The following is a 16856-nucleotide window of genomic DNA, read 5'->3' on the forward strand; positions in this document are numbered from 1 at the left end:
CCTGCTGCAGCCATCCGGGACTACGATCCTCTGTAACGTCTTTTGTCCCCTCCTCTCCCTGGAACTTTTTCGTACTCCAGCCAGCTCCGTGCTTTATGCACTGGAGGAGGCAGGGTCCCAGGGATCCTGGCAAGAGAAGGAGCTTAGGACGGGAATGGGGAGCGGGGAGAAGGGGCGGCTGGGCAATAGACCGAGTGCCCTATTCAGTTAGTTCCATGACCTTGGGCAAGCTGCTATATATCTCTAAATCTCTGGGTGATGGAGGCTCGTGGTGCACCAGGCAGGAATGGGAACGCGGTGGGGGAGGGTGATCTGGTGAACAACCCCCTGGGCCAGCCTGCCAGAGTCTCTGCGTCTGGAAATTCGCTGCTTTTAAGATCGCTGGCCTGGTCTATGACGAGCTCAGCACACACTTCCGGGGGAGAGGGGTGACACTGTGGAGCTGTGAACCCATCCTCCCAGGGAGAGTCCGAAAGCTCCCATCCTGACCTGTCCTATGAACTTAGGCAACTGTTTCCCTTTTCTGGCTTCAATATCTTCTTCTGTAAAATGGGGATTTGGAATTTGTGGTATCTTGAGTTCTCTCCCAGTCCCAACACCTGCTGGCAGGTGAGGCCCGTTAAAGAAATAGGGTTGGGGTGTAGCTGGGTAGGGTGACCTGTTCTCTGAGGAGACTGTAGCTCCCTAACCCTCTGCAGAGACAAGGGGACCAGGAGGGTGCAGCCTGCTTATCCATCATCCTGTCCCCCTCTCAGGACAGGCTGTCTGGGGAGTAGGATGGCTGAGTTCTAGCACCACACACCCTTTCTGCCGAGAGCAGAGCCTCCCCTAGGAAAAGTCTCCCTGTGACAGAGAGGAGACAGTAGGCTAAGGAGGATATCAAGGTCATGCTGTCTGCCCCCCCCCCCTTCCCCCAGGCAAGACTGCTTCCACCTTAGACAAAGATGAAGTAATCCTCTCTGTTTGGAAAGATCTCCACAAGAGCCCATACTGTGCCACTGTGAGGCTCTAGGGAAGTCCCATCTACCCTTTTCTGGGTGAGCTCTGCTTCTGTCTTCAGTGGAGATGCAGTGCTAGCTCTCATTGTGTCTCAGGTGTTGTGGGGAGTCCTGGTTGAAGACACAATAGCTGAGTTTAGTCTTCAGGCTCTGCCTCCTGTTTCTGTGACCTTGTGTGACCTTGGACAAGCCCCTTGTTTGCTTTCCTCACCTGTACATTAAGAGGGTTCAACTAGATAACCCTATCCAGCCACAGCACATCTGTGGCTGAAGTTTGGGGCTTGGAGCCTGAGTGGCAGGAATGGGCTTGACCTGGCCATGAGAACAGGTGGTCTGTCCTGCTCATCCCTGGAGTGAGACCTTGGGAAGTCCTGGCTCTTCTGGTTATTAGCTGTGTGACCTTGAGCAAGTGCTTTTATAGCTTTGAGCTTCATTGACTCAACTGTCAAAACACAAGGATCCTGGCAGTGTTTGGGGGTTGTTAGGAGGATTAAGCAAGAAACATGTGAAATGTTTAGTGAATGGGAGCCCTCTAGGTCCTCACCGAGGGGCAACTATTGTTAGTAGTAACAATAAAAGCTGGTTCCAGCAGGTCTGGAGCAGCTGTGAACAGTGGCTTGGGGGGCAGAGATTTGTGGACATGGCATCTTCCCTGTGTTCCCGAAGCTTCCCTGCAGACTGGGAGTCCAGGCACTGCTCCTGTCTTCTGGACACTTAGAGTCACCCTGTGGCGGGAACTTCAGGGCAAAGAGAGAGCCCGGCTTTCTTAGAAACTCACATCTATTTTCCTCTAGTTCTCCCTTTCACACCCCCTGCCACCGCTGGTCCCTTCTGTTGTTATGACAAAATGGGCCTTTTACTCCACTCTGTGAGTCTTCCAGGAATGAGCCAATTGAGGACCTGAGAGGATTGAGACTGTCTGTCTCTGAAGTGAGTGGCCAGAAGCATGTCCCCCTGGCTGGGGTGGAGGGCATGGCAAAGGGACTGGCTCATTCTTGGAGGAACTCTCAGTATTCCAGGGCCAGGCCAGACTGCGTGTGCGGGTGGCACTGGTTGGCAGGGCTGGGGTTTGGGTTTACCCCAGGCTCACTGCAGGACTTTAGGCAAGTCACGCCCCCCTCTGGGTCTCAGTTTCCTCATGTGTCAAGTGAACGTTTGGTTTAGAGTCCTTCTGGCACCGTGGGAGGTTTTTAGGTCATTTGGACCTGCAGGGCTCACTGCCCTTCCCCGCCACCTTATGACAGCCTGGGGACAGATGAAGAGCAAAGGCTTTGCAGATAGACAAATCCAGGTTCCTGTCTGGGCAACAGCTGTGTGAATTTACTGACTCTCCCTGAGCCTCTGTTATCTCATCTGTGAAGTGGGGATACTTTTTTCTACCTCTTGGGGGTTCTTATGAAGAAGAATGAAGTGGGAATGGTTTATACAAAACACCTGGAGTGTGGGGAGTTCCTAGTGTGATAGTTAGGTGCTGCGCCCAGTGTGGGTTTTTGAGGTTCTGTGTCATCACAGAGGGGGCTCAGGTCAGAGGAAAGGCAGGGACAGAGCTCATAGTTGTGCACTATGCACAAGCTTCCAGGAAAACTCTCCAATTCCTTGTGTCAGCCCCCATCCCCATCCCCACTGTGCTCTCCTGGAGTTTGTATGCTTTGGCCCTTGTCACCTGACCTGCTCCCCATGGGAGCTGCAGGGCTGAGCCTGAGCGGGCAGGCCACCAGGAGGCTCCTGGTGATGGGGGAACACAAGCCGGAGGGGTGACATCCTTCCATTCAAGGTTAGTCATGAGGAAAGGGCTGTGAAATGAGGTCTTGGAGAAAAGGCTGGGAGCTGGGGCATGGCCACCATGTGTTAGGTGAGGGAACCTCAGAATTTGGCACTGAATGGTCCCGTCCAATACTCTGATTCTGATTTGGGGGAAGCTGAGGTTCAGAGATGGGGAGCACCTTGCCCAGGATCACACAGCACATTAACACCCGTAGTAGAGCTGACTGGCACTTTTGGACCCTTGGTCCAGTTCTTTCCATCCTCCCACTCATGCACTGAACAGTCATTTTCTGTTTCTTCTAAAATTAGAGCACAAGGTGCAACGCTTTGATGGCAACAGGAAGGCATGGGTACTGATAGGAAGGAACATCCTGATCCAGATACCACGATCATTGGGTCCAATGTCCCCATTTTGCAGATGAGAATGCTGAGGCTCAAGAACATTAAAAGACTAGCATAAGGTTACCCAATGTCAGAGACTTGAATTCCCAGGCCTGAGACTTGAATTCCCAGCTACGCCATTCTGCTTCTCCTGGCTCCGACGTGCCACATGGCAGCGGGACAGACAGATCGGGAAAATAAACCTGGATGGGCTTGGGGACGGGAGACAGGACGCAGAAGATCAAAAGACAGAAATATCACTCTCAAGCCGGTAGCTGGCTTTCTTGGCCATATCAGTTGGCCTGTGCTCTGAACTGCCGGGCTGACAGCCTGCTGGCCCTCGAGAGGATAGAGACAATAGCCGCTCCTCCACTTGGTTCCATGGGCCATGCTGAGTGAAAGAAAGTCAATATTTGCCCAGTGGCAGAGCACAGGCTGTGAGTCTGAGTTGGGGTGCGGGTGGGGGGAGTGGTTCCAAAGGCCTGGGGGCGGGAGGGGACTTGACTTCTGAAGGAGGCTTTGGATTTTCCGCATTAAATAACCCTTTGTGTGTCAGCGTGTCTGGGTGTCTCTGGCCCTAGTCCCCGCCTCCTAGAAGCCCTGATCCCTAATAAATTTGCCTTATTGTTTGGAGCTGACGCCAACCCCCACCCCCACCCCAGCTCCAACTCCCTGGAGAAATGAGACTTTTGAAGCTTTTGCAGAAAGGCCTGGGAGCAGATGGCCCATTGAGTGGGTCTCAGGCAGGAGCAGAGAGAAGGCTGGCCTCCGTATCTGGGCCCCCAGTGGAGGGAAAGATGTGGGTAAAGTCCTTGGCAGGTCAAGAGAGGCTGCGAATGGTTTTTCTTTCTGCCTTTGTTTGGTTGTCTTTCCATTTCCCTTCTCTGCATCCTGCTCCCTTTCTCTGTGTCCTGAGATGGCAGAAGGGGTGTGGGGAGGAGAGCCAGGGAGCTCAGCCTTCCCCCAACTCCAATGAAATTCTTGAACCCGTAGCAGCTGCCGGCTGCTTTAATGGTTTTTGCAATTGCTGCCGTTGCTCGTAGAATGTGTCTTAGCAATTTAACAAAGGGTGCAGCAGGAAGGGCTTATATGAGATTCGAGGAAGGACTTCCTACCGTGGGAGTTCCCAGCTCTTGAATCTGCTAGGTGGGCAGCTGTGGGAGGTGATCTACTGAGCTCGCCTGCTCTCTCAGGCATCAGCCAACATTGTGATCTGACTCTGAAAGGGGCCACAGTGACATTCCCAGAGATCGGTGCCTAAACCTGAGGGTAGCCCCCAGTTGATCACCAGGGCTGGCGGTCTCAGGAGATCACACAGCCAGAGTGACCTCCTATGCCCTGTTTTGTCTGCACTGTGGGCTGAGGGAAGCTTCGCTGAGTGATTGGAGGAGGGATGGAGGGCAAGGGGGCCCTTGCCGGGCCTCAGCCCAGCCAGCCCTGTGGCAGGACAGATACCCCAGCACCTCGGAGCAGCCAGCATGAGTGTCTCTCAAAGCTGCAGCTCACAGTGGGCCAGGCCGAGGCTGCCAGCTCCAAGCTTGCCTTCAACCTGCTCCCCACCGCTTGGCCCAGACTCGAGAGCAGCCGGGGCTCAGAGACAGATTGCAGCCTGTCCCCATGCTCCTCCCCCAGCACTTGGTCCCTGGGCACAAGCACAGCCCAGAGCCCAAACCAAGGTGGACTTCTGCACAGGGGCCCCCCAGCTCATCTTCTGTGGGTCCGGGGAGGTGGGAGCCCTGTGCCTTGCAGGTGTAAGACCTCAGGCACCAGGGCTATATTGTCCATGTTCAAATTCAACTTCTCTAGTTTTTTAATACTTGTTAGTTATCTCAGTTTCCTCACCTGTAAAGTGGAAATAAAATAGTTTGTATATCATAGGATCCACATGAGGATTTAATGTATTAACAGTTACATCCAGCTCTGAGGATAGTAAGTACTGGAGATGGTGCTCTAAATATAAAGATTTAGTTATAAAATGCTACAAAAATTGTTATCATGGTGTTTCTTAAAATGGAAAGAGACTTTTTTTCTTTTCTTTTCTTTTTTTTTTTTTTTGGTACCAGGGATTGAACCCAGGGGTGCTTAACCACTGAGCAACATCCCCAGCCCTTTTTATATTTTGAGACATTATATGCTGAGTTGCTTAGGGCCTGGCTAAGTTGCTGAGGTTGACTTGAACTGGTGATCCTCCTGCCTCAGCCTCCTGAACTGCCGGGATCCCAGGCGTACACCATGAAGTCATTTTGAAGATACAGAAACTTAGCCAGAGCTGGGAGTGGGGTGAGGCAGAATGTGACTAGATTTGATCAGAAGGATCTAGAACCCAGTGGACTCACCATGAATCTACATGACTACAGGCAAAGCGGTTTCTTCCCATTTCCGGTCCTCCGTGGTGCTCCTCTGAAAAGGTGGAGAAGAGGCCTCCTCCCTCACCTCTCCTGAGATGCCCTGGGCATCTGTGAGGTGGACGTGTCTGAGGAAGCCAGCAGGCCTGGTGGGTGCACAGGTTGGCCACTTCCGTCTCGGCTCTGGGACTCATGCAGGCTTCCTGGCTGAAGCCATGGCACCAAACCTAGTGGGCCACTCTCCCAGTGAGGCCAGCTTTGGCTGAAACTGGACCCTCATTTTCTGTTCTTTCTCACTGGGCCAGGAAACTTGGGATGAGGGAAACTGCCTCTAACTGAGAGCCCCAGGGGATGCCTCCCTCGGACGTCAAACGCGGGAGCCCCTGCCCTCCTGACCCCCAGTGCAGGGGTGCTGCCCAGGAGCAGGGAATAGTCTCCATGCACATCCAGCACCTTTCCTGCTGTAGAAGCCAAGGACCCCGCTGATGGCATCCTTGTCCTTTACCTGCCTCATTCCCAGGGTGGAGGGTGGAGCCACCTGGCCTTCTGGCAGTACTAGATCGATGGCTAAGCCACTGGCCTCTCAAATGAGACCTAACATCCTCTGCCAAGGATCACAGTGGTGACCTGGCTTTTGATGCCCATCGCCCTCCTTCCTGGTCCTCTGGAGTGAGGCCAGGGATGGAGAAGGGAGGCCACTTTATTTCAGTTACTCGGGGCCTTGGAAGTGTCTGGCTTGGGAGCTGTCCTCTGAGTCTCTTCCAAGTGTCATTTCACCAAGAGCCCCAGAGATGAGTTGCCTTCCAAGGTCACCTGAAAAGTCAGCTGTGAGCACATGGCCTGGAGTCTGCCGTATTTCATCTGCCCCATTCCCCAGGCTTCCTTAAAGAAGACTTTAGCATTGGCTAGAAATGTAGAGATCCTGTTCCATGCCAGCCTCCTGGGACCTTGGTCCTGACCCCAAATCCCCTGGACATCATCCCTCCACAAATTGAAAGTGTTTACATTAGCTAACACGTAGAACTTTCAGAGTAGTCTCATTGGAGCAGAGAATGGAGGCTTTTCCCAGGATATTTAAGAGCAGACCTGGTCTTCATAAATCTGGACTGGATTAAGTCTTAGGGGAAACTTTAGAAAATGAGCCCTGATTTGCAATTAACACAACGGCAAAGGAAACTCAGCCTACTAACCATGTGACTTTGGGCAAATTGCTAAATCTCAGAGCCTCATTTCTGAATTGAGACTGGTACTACTTATTATCTTATTTACAGAGGTTTATAAATATCTATTTACTTAAAAACAGCTTTATGGAGATGGAACTCACATACCATACGATTCAACCATTTAAAACGCACAATTCAATGACTTTTAATATAGTCACAGAATTGAGCAACCACCACCAAATCTAATTTCAAAACTTTTTTTCCCACCCCCAGAAGAAGCCCCATGCACATGATTCCCTTTGTCTCCACTCCAGCCCTGAACAACGAATCATCTACTCTGGCTATAGATTTGTCTCTTCCAGATGTTTCAGATAATTGGAATCATACCACATGTGATCTTTTGTGACTATTTTTTTTTTTTTTACTTAAACAATGCTTTCAAGGTTCATTCACGAGGTAGTGTGGATCAGTACCTCATTTCTTCTTATTGTCACATCACATTTTGTGGTAGGGATATACTGCATTCTGTTGATCTACTCATCAGCTGATGGACGTTTGGGTTGACTCCACTTTGCAACTACTACAAATAATGCTGCTATAAATATTTGTGTAGAGGTTTTTGTAAGGACATGCATTTTCATTTCTCTGGGGGGGTATACCTAGGATTGGAATTGCCATGTCAAACAGTCTATTTTTAAATAAGGCATTTTTATATTAGGCTCTGTTTAAGTGTGTTTGTTTTTAATTTCATAGTTGTAGATATAGTTGTAGATGGACAGAATGCCTTTATTTTATTTGTTTATTTTTATGCGGTGCTGAGGATCAAACCCAGTGCCTCACACATGCTAGGTAAGTGCTCTGCGACTAAGCTGCAGCCCCAGTCCTTTTCCTTTTTTTAAGTATTTTTTTTAGTTGTCAATGGATCTTTATTTTTATTTACTTATTTATATGTGGCACTGAGAATCAAACCCAGTGCCTTACACAGGTTAGGCAAGTGGTCTACCACTGAGCCCTAGCCCAGCCCTGTTTTAAGTATTTTATATGAATCATCTCCTTTAATGATCACAATACTGTACAAGCTGGGTGCTATTACTACGCCCCTTTGCCAAAGTGAAGAGACTGAAGCATCATTTGCATGGCAAGGAACTTGTCCCTGGACACTCAGATAATAGGGCTAGGATTTGGATCCTGGCAGTCAGGCCCTTAGCTCTTCTACTATTTTGCTCCCTTGTGAGGTTTACGAGAGATGAACTTTTAAGTATGAACATTTAAGTATGTCCAGCCATGCCTGCCCTATAGTAGGTGCTGAATAAATATTTGTAGACTCTGGGGAATCTGACCAGACATCCTGCATTTCCCTGCCTGACTCTATGTGGCTTTATAGGACTGACTGTGTCCCTTTGAGTCTCAGTTCAGTTCCCCTCAATATGTAAAGCATCCAACATGGAATTTAATAAAAGGAGGGCTGATAGGGGCATGTGCAGCATCTTGGACAGAGTCCTGGATTCTGGTTCTGGCTCTCTTATTTGGAAGGGAAGTGATATCCCTTCTCTGGGCCTTGGTCTCCCCACGGTTCAGTAGAGGCTGGAATAATTAGTGCTAAGGTTCCTCCTGGTTCTCATTTCCTATGTAAGTTTGGTGTTTTCCCACATCCCAAGCCCCCAAGGAGCCAAGCCTGGGCTCACTGCTGTTCTCAGAAACACTTCTCCCACCCAGGGTAACAGACCAGGTGGGGTGACGGGGGAGGAGGGGGAACCTAGCATAGGCTCCCTCTGTCATGGAGACCTGGCTATGGGTGGGGACCTTCCATGGTCTAAGCCAGGGAAAAGCCATGTGGCCTAGGTACCTCCCCACTTTTTTGGCCCCCCTTCTCTTGAACCCACACCTCCGGGGCACCTGCAGCCCGCCTACCAATGAACTGCCCAGCTGCCTTCTGAGGCTTGGCCCAGCTCCTGATGGGATCATCCGTGGGCAAGTGCTGCCACAGAGTGGGCTGGCTGAGTGGAACCCAGCTCTGTGTTGGAACCGTGGCTTCCTGTAGACACTCACCTCCCTGTGTGCTTTTCCCCAGGCCTTTTCAATGAGAACCTGAACTGAATCCTCTGACTTCCATCGGGCAGCACCAAGTAAGGCCTCTAAACCTTTCTGCACCTTCTAGCCTGGGCAGGTTTTTTTTTTTTTTTTTTTTTTTTTTTTTGTACCTGGGGTTGAGCTCAGGGGCACTTAAGCACTGAGCCACATTCTTAGCCTGTTTTATATTTTATTTAGAGACAGGCTCTTGCTGAGTTGCTTAGATCCTCCTGCCCCAGCCTCCTGAGCCTTGTGGGATTACGGCATGCACCACTGCGCCCCGCCTGGGCCCTCCCTTTATTCCATATTCCTTCCTTCCCAGAATGGTTCGTGCTCCCTCCCCCTGAGCTCCAGGGAGGGTGCCAGGCGTGTGACATACAGGATGGTGTGGCTGACCATGTGTGGTAGGGTTTTTAGTATCTCGACTTTATGGATAGGGAAACAAGTCCAGAAGAGGGAACGACTTCTCTAAGGACAGTGCCTTGGTAGGAAGCAGCGGGAGGGTCTGAGTGGAGACCGTCTGGTCCCAAAGCCCGCATCACTAGAAGGATAAGAAAGAGACAAAGGGTTTTCGAAGGGCCCAAAGAACCCAGGTGCGCTGTGTCTGGGCAGGTGGGCTTGGCTCCTCCAGGGCAGGGCTGTGGCTCTGTCTCTTTCACCCAGCACGGTGGTGCCTATGTAGTGACACCTGTGAGCACCCCCTACGCCACAGCCTGTGGCTGACACTCCTAGAGAGGGCCACCAGCTGGAGCTTCCCCTGAGCAACAGCAAGGCAGCAACCTTCCTGGGGTGGCTGTGCCCGCCTGGGGGCGCGGAGCTGCAGTCCCAGCGCCCCTCCCCCTCGCGCCTGCACCTCTCACTATTTTTAAGCTCCGTGGGCTTAATGAGCCGCACACGTGTCTTCAGCTTCACCTTTTCCTCCAAGGAACCTCGGGGATCTGGATCTGGGCTGGGCTCCCTTTTCACCTGCAGCCTCGCAGGAGGCCAGAGCCTCAGCCCCCATCTGGATTCAAACTTGGCTCAGGAGCCACACCCTGCAGGGTCCAGACTCCAAGGAACAGGCCCTTCTCCTTGTGCCACCATCCCTCTCCTTTCTCCCTTCCTACCCTCACCCATTCCTGTGAGCTTAGGGACCTTACAGAGAGCACTGGCGAGCTCCCATGTGACTGTTGGTGGCTTCCTGAGGAAGAGCTGCCTGGGGGCTGCAGGGCGGTGGAATGTGGCAGCGAGGGCTGGGCTGGCAGTGTCAGAGATTTAGGGACTCAGGGTTGGACAGGGAACCTTGAAGTTCATCTAGGCCAACGCTGTGTCCCCCACCTGACATCCCTCTCAGTAATGGCTAACCTTGGCTTGAATATCCCCAATGATGGGACACTTGTCACCTCCAGAGACCAAGGTACCAGACCAATGGTGCTGACTATGCAAAATTCTTAATCATTTTGAGCCTAAATCGGTGTCACCAAGAAGAGGGGACACTCCCTGTCCCCAACAGTGGGTTCATCTTCCTCCAGCCCTTACTGCTGCTGGAGGAGGAGAGGGGAAGCAGAGGAGCTGAAGGTCACTCTTCATGGGGACACACAGCGTGGTGTCTTGGGCAGGGGCAGAGGCACCTTCCAGGGCTGTGGGGATGTGGTGGGATCTTTGCTGAGAGGACTCGGCTGGAGTCCTCAGTGGGCGGGGCCACTGAGAAGAGTCAAGATGCTTTTTTGGAAAAGCTGGGGTCAGGGCCTGCAGCCCTTCCCGCCCCACAGGAGTGAGGAACTTGAACCTGGGGCAGAAAATCAGAACTGAGACAAACCAGCTCTGTCTGTGGAGACCGTCACATGCCGACTTCCGCTACCAGCTCTAGGGACTTGGGCTCTGATAGGAGCCACACTGGGAATGCCAGCTACAGTCAGTGTCAGGGTGACTGGAGCCCCCTGAGACTCCAGAGAGCCACAGATGCCCCCGGCCCAAGGATTTGGCCCGCTCCGAGGAGCTCTGGATGGGGACCCTGCTCCGCCCTCCTGGTTCTGTGACCTTGGGCAAGTCATTCTTTCTGGCTCTACTTTCCTGGCTGGAAAGCATGTTGTGTGTCCCTTCAGAAGGGATGTGGGTGTCTGGGCTTTCGGGTTGCATGCCATATCTGTGGGTGGATGTTCTTCATCCCAGTTGTGCTCTGAAAGGCACGATGTCCTCATTAGTCATATGAAGGTGACAGTCCTCTGCTCGCTTCCTGTTCCTCCTCCTCTGGCCCAGGGCAGAGAGGCTGCAGCCCTGGGGATTTTGCTCTTAGCCAGGCAGGGGCCATGCCTGTGGTTTGCTGGGCAGTGTGAGCCTAGACGGAAGCCTCAACTCCTGGGAAAGGAGACCTGGAGGTTCGGGATCCGGCCCAAGGGGCTCTCCAACCCCAGGCCAGGCTCTGTGCAGCGGGCTCCAGGGAGTGGGCTCCCTGGGGTGCTCTCCTGCACCATCACCTTCCCAAGGCAGCTGTCAGCTCTGCGCCTTCCAGGATGGAGACCCCAAGTGGGGCCTGTCTGGTTGGTAGTTGAGAGACGCCTGTCCAGGACCCCTGCTAGGTCTGTCCCTGGCTTGGACCTGGCCAGCCCCTCTGAGCCCACTCTTGGCTCAGTGCTGCTCTCTCAGGAAACCTCCCTAGAGTGGAGCTCCTGTGGTCCCTAGGCAGGACACCCACACACCTCGGGGGAGGCAGGTTGGCAGCTTGGTGCCCCTTGCTCTGGGCAGGGCCCATATTTCCCTTGTGGCATCCTCCAGCACAGAGGCCACTGGAGGGTGTGGGTGCCGGGCTGGATCAACACCCAATCCTTCTTCTTTGCACGTTCTGTTTTTCTTTTTGATTGACTTATAACTTAGATTCAGCAAAGTGCTCAATTTATTGGTTTATGCACCTATACAAACACCAAAGAAATTCTCCAGAGGGCTCCTGGGTCCCGTCCCAAGCCCTGCTCATCCCTCACCTATAACCAGTCTCCCTCCAGGCACCATGGAGTAGTTTTCTATTCTTTTGGGTTTTCCTCCTTTCGGTGGCCAGGCCTCCATTTCCCTTCCACTTCCACTTCCTCTTTCTCTACAAATCCTCTAAATGTGGATGTCCCCCAAACCCATCTCTCACTTTTCTTTTACACCTACCCTCTCCCCAGGTGACTGTTTCCCCACGCCCCTTTCCCTCTGTGCTAATGACTTCCAGAGCCTCAGTCTCACAGGTGCTCATTCTTGTGTGACACAGATGCCCACCGGGATTGCCACTGATCTGCTGGCACTAGCATTCCTTGGGGGTCCCCTTGGGGGTCTGGGAAGCATTGTCTTGTTGAATTCCAGTGTCATCCTCTGTAGGGTGGGACTGGTGGAGAGGAGAGATAGCCAGACCCTGCTAACTTCTGTCAGGACGATGGGCCAGACACCCAGACATCACTTAAAATTTGAGCAACCAAAATGGAGATGCAGCAACACAGTGGCAGAGGACCCAGGTGCCCAGAGAGGCCTGAGCCTCAGGGAGGCGGCTGCAGGTGGGGCTGAGGAATGGCAGTTTCTGGACCCAGGCAGAGAAGAAGCCAGGGACAGAGCAGTGGCTCAGAGAGAGGACTTGGCCAGAGGCGGGCCTTAAGGCGGCTGGCTGGGCTGGAGCCAGGCCTGGGTGGAAGAGGATAGCTAATTAAGGAGGCCTCGCTGCGGCTGCAGAGGCCTGATTCTACCAGGATTATAAAAGAGGGCATTGAGCTTAGCCTGGGCCATGACAAGTTGGCTGACCGGGAGGCCCCCTACCTGCCCCCGCTGGAGCCATCCTGGGTGCTCCTGAAAGGCCTGTTCCCATAATGTACTTACATTGTTCCTAAGCCCAGCAACCCCGTGAGGAAAGTTCTATTCTGATTCCCATCTTGCAGTTGGAGGGTTGGCCCCCAGTGCAGATTTGCATGGCTAACACTGGCAGAGCTGAGACCTGTATGGGTCTGTCTGCCACGAGTCCAGGTGCAAATATACCCACTTGGCTCACCTGCTGTTTGACTTGGCTTCGGTCCCTCAGTAGAGCTGTCTCCTAGTTGGATCCACATCGAATTCCAAGTTGGGACTTTCCAGAGTGGAATTTTCCCCCAGCACACGCCTCCTCCACCCTGTGGGCACCGAGAGGCTCTGCGGCCTCTCTCCTGGCCTGTGTTTCCCAGGTCTGCCTCAGCCCTGGAAAAGGAGAAAGTTGGCTTCTTTGGGGGCTCTAATTGTGCTCCCAGGACTTGCATGACCCACTTCAGTTTCTGGAGACCATGAGCTGTCAGAGGTGTGGGTGATAATGGGCATCGCCATTGGAAGAGTGACTGGCACATCTGTGTCCCCGGGCCTGGCTGGCATCTGGAAGGAGGAGGCACTTGCAGAAAAGGGAAGATCAGGCTGCCTCCTCCTTGGCCGGCCCCTCCCTGGGTGCCAGCTGCCATTGCACATGGAGAGCAGATGGGAGGGGGGTTCCCCAGACTTCTCCCGGCCTCTTCCAGCCCCCAGCTTGGCCCACAGATGAGACGGTCTACTTTTGGGGAGTGCAACCCTTTCCGTCCCTCGAAAAATATGCAATGTCCCAGATATGAATGAGCAGCTTTGTTCATGTGCTGCTTGGCCTCATTTCCTCTTCCATAAAATGGGATGAATAGTGACTACCACAGGGTGGGAGTTAAAACAAAATGTGGCATTGGCATTTAGTGGGCAGTACTGAAGGGTCTCCTTCCCCTGCCCAGTACATCCCCCCCACGGGACCCTGAGTCTTCGTGACCCCCAACCCCCATTAGACCTGACTTCCCAGTCTTGAGAAGCTGGCTGGGGCTGTTTGTTGGAGAGAGTCTAGGGCTGGATATGCCAGGAAGTCAGGCCCCAGTTCACAGTGAGGCCTTGGCTGTCTCCTCTGTCAAGTGGCAGGAATCACATCTCCATTTCTACAGCGGCCTGAGTTTGTCATCTCCCTGGTGAGCTACTTGGGGACAGGATTGAGTTTTATTCATCTTGTATTAGAAGTGCTTAGCACAGGTCCTGGCATGGGATTTGGAGTAAATGAAAGTAAGGATCAAAGTCCCGCATGGTGGCACACACCTATAAATCTCAGCTACTCTGGAGGCCAAAGCAAGAGATTGACAAGTTCAAGGCCAATCGGGGCTACTTAGACCCTGTCTCAAAATAATGAAAATGGCTCAGTGGTAGAGCACTTGCCTCACATGCATGAGGCCTTGGGTTCAATCCCCAGGACTGAAAACAGAACAGGAAGGAAGGAAGGAAAGAAGGAAAGAGAAAAGTGAGAATCAGATGAAAAAGGAGATTTTGAGCAGACGTGCCCAGGGTTATTTTCAAGTCTGGATAAGATGGGCATGAATGGGGGAAGTAGTCTTCGTGCCCTCCCTGAGCTCGTGACCCTGGAGGGTCTGCTTGTCCACTTCTGCTCTGGCAGTGTACCCGAGGCCACAGGCCCACCCACCCACCCACCAATGACTCACGACCACTGGGACCTGGGCGTGAAGGTCTGCCCTGGATAGGTGCACCCAGCTCCTCCCCCCTGAGGCAGGGAGCTTGATGGACAGAGGTTTCCAGAGGGGACAGGCCAGTGCCTAGTGAGACACCCCCCCAACTTCTCAGTCACCTGCTGCCGGGCCCAGCAGCCAGTCTGCTCCTCTGGGCGGGGATGGAGGGGATGGGGGAAACCCAGAGGTGAACAAGACAGCAGCCCTTGGACCTCTTAGCCCTTAGGGTCCTCAGGGAGCTGAGCTGCTCACACAAGTGACTTTACCAGGCGGAAGCAATGCAGAATGTACAGAGCCAGGAGGAGAGCTCCGGGCCTCTGTCTCCCCGGCCACACACCCTGGGCAGCACCTTCTCCTCCTAGACAGCTCCTGGGTTGGCAGTCAGAATCCCTGGCTTGGCCAGCACCGTAGCCGCCTTCCAAGGACATGGCTCTTCTGACCTTGTACACATGGCTAATATGGACTGGGTCCTACCAAGAGGACCAAGGAAAGGAAATGGACATTTGTTTAGGGTCCACTCTGTTCCAGCACATGCTTTTCTAAGCTTCATAACGTCCCTGTGAGACAGGCACCATCCCCTCTGTCTGGCTGGGGCGGTGATTCCCAGAGCCACGAGCTCATCTCCCAGGGCTGCAGGGTTTCCCCATGTGGGACTGGAAAGCAGACCTGGCTGCTCATCACGGGTGCTCATCACTGCCCCACCCCCTGCTGTCTTGTGCAGGTCCAAAACTTGGGCCAGACAGAGACCCCTCCTCACTGGAGAAACTGCCAAGGGATGACAGAGAGACTGCAGGGATGGGGGCTGGTGGCCCTGTGGCTTCCAGCCCTGAGACTCTGTGGTTCTGCAACCCACATTATCCAAGCACAGGGACCTTGACTACCACCATGGCTCCTGGACAAGTGGTGTGGCCAGAGACTCCAGTTCTCCCTTTCCCAGGGTTTCTCTATCTCCCACATATGTCTGTGTAACACACCTGCACACTACACCTGCACGCTTCTTTGCACACGTTCATAGTACCTGTTCATGCGTGTTCCCATCCCCCTGTGGTGTTTGCACTCATGGTGCCCGACGTGTGTGCGCACACACAGCCTTTCTGCTACTCCCCTGCTGCTGTCCCGCATCTCCGCCAGGCCTGAGAAATGGAGAGCAGACCCTTCCTTCCCTTGGTGCTGGGCTAGCAATCGCCTCTGGAGCTGATGTTCTGCTCCATTACTTGGTTAATGGAGCTTCCCTCTGCCTCCGGCCTTTCCTTAGTTGCCTACCTCCTCCTTTCCAGGGCCTGAGCATTGACTCTGGCCTGGGAGTCCGTCAGCCTGGCTGGGATGCCCGGCTGTGTGTGAAGGTGGGCATGGGGCATGGTGCTGGGGGCAGGCTGCGGCTCATGATAGCCACCAGGGGGCGCTGCTGGGCCTCAGAAGCCAGCCCTGACTGGGGCGGGGGAGGAGTGGGTGGTGGGAGGAGCTCTGGAGACGCTAACTTCTCTCTTTCTGGTACTTGTCAACTGTCTTCTTGCTTCCGTCCCCTCTTCCCTCTCCCATACATCCACACACGCCCTCCTACACACCCCACCACACACACCCCACATGCAATGCACACTACACACTGATACACCCCTACCTATCATATGTGCACAACCCACACGACACACACCATACACCACACGCACTACCCATGCCCTACCCACCACAGACACACACGGCATACATGAAACACACCCGGCATACATGAAACACACCCATCCCTACACACCACACACCCACACCACCTACCCCACTACCCCCCCCCACACACACACCCTCCTCTGTGTTCACACATGAAAAGACTTTTCCTCTCATCTCGCAGCTCTGAGCCCACAGAGGGGCAGAGCTTGGCAGAGCTCTGTGTGCAAAGCCTGTAACGTTTAGAAAGAACATGCATCGATTTTTGATGGTTTTTAGCTCAAAATGAAGATGTGCATCTGGCATGAAGGAGAACGGGACACTCGGAAGGTACAGTGCATTTCCCAGGTGGCAGAGCTGCACACCCTGTAACCAGTGTCCCATTGATTGAGCTCGTTAGTCACTGCTAAGTGGCCCAGAGCCCCTCTTTTTTAACTTTTGGCACTGGGGATTGAACCCAGAGGCTCTTTACCACTGAGCCACATCCCCAGTCCTTTTTTAGTTTTTATTTTGATCAGGGTCTCACTGAGTTACTTAGGGCCTCATTAAGTTGTTGAGGCTGGCCTCGAACTTGGAATCCTCCTGCCTTGCTGGGCTCACAGGTGTGCCCACTGCACCCAGCTCCAGAGTCCCTCTTGCCCCAGGGGATGCTTCCTCAGCCAGCAAGCTCTATAGAGAGTAGTGCCTGATCATGGCTGGGGCAGAGCCCCCCAACTCCACCCCCAGTCCTGCCTCTTATCCCTCAGAGCATGCACAACCAAAGTCCCCCAAGGTTCCCTGACACTTCTGGGGACCCAACCCCTACACTCCACTGCTCTTCATCTATTCCCACTGTCACCCATTTGGAGCCCACCTCCACGCTGCTCCCAAGCATCCAGATGCCCAGACAGTGGGCAGCCTTCCCTCTCCAGGAGAGCTGCCTGTGGGCTCGGGCCATGCTGTAGGGTGCTGGAGAGTGGGTCTTTGGGTGAGGGCACAGGGTTCTGG

The 16856-nt window shown here is 53.4% G+C and overlaps 1 protein-coding gene across 1 annotated transcript in view; it reads left to right on the top strand.

The window, feature by feature from the left end:
- Nucleotides 1–16856, top strand: part of SYT2 (synaptotagmin 2) — a 112832-nt gene that overhangs the window by 65227 nt on the left and 30749 nt on the right. Inside the window, 1 exon segment of the mRNA XM_081299031.1 lies at nt 8723–8777. The gene's annotated coding sequence lies outside the window, so the exon portion shown is untranslated.

Source organism: Spermophilus citellus (assembly GCF_964194105.1).
Source record: "Spermophilus citellus genome assembly, chromosome: 6".
Taxonomy (NCBI): Eukaryota; Metazoa; Chordata; class Mammalia; order Rodentia; family Sciuridae; genus Spermophilus; species Spermophilus citellus.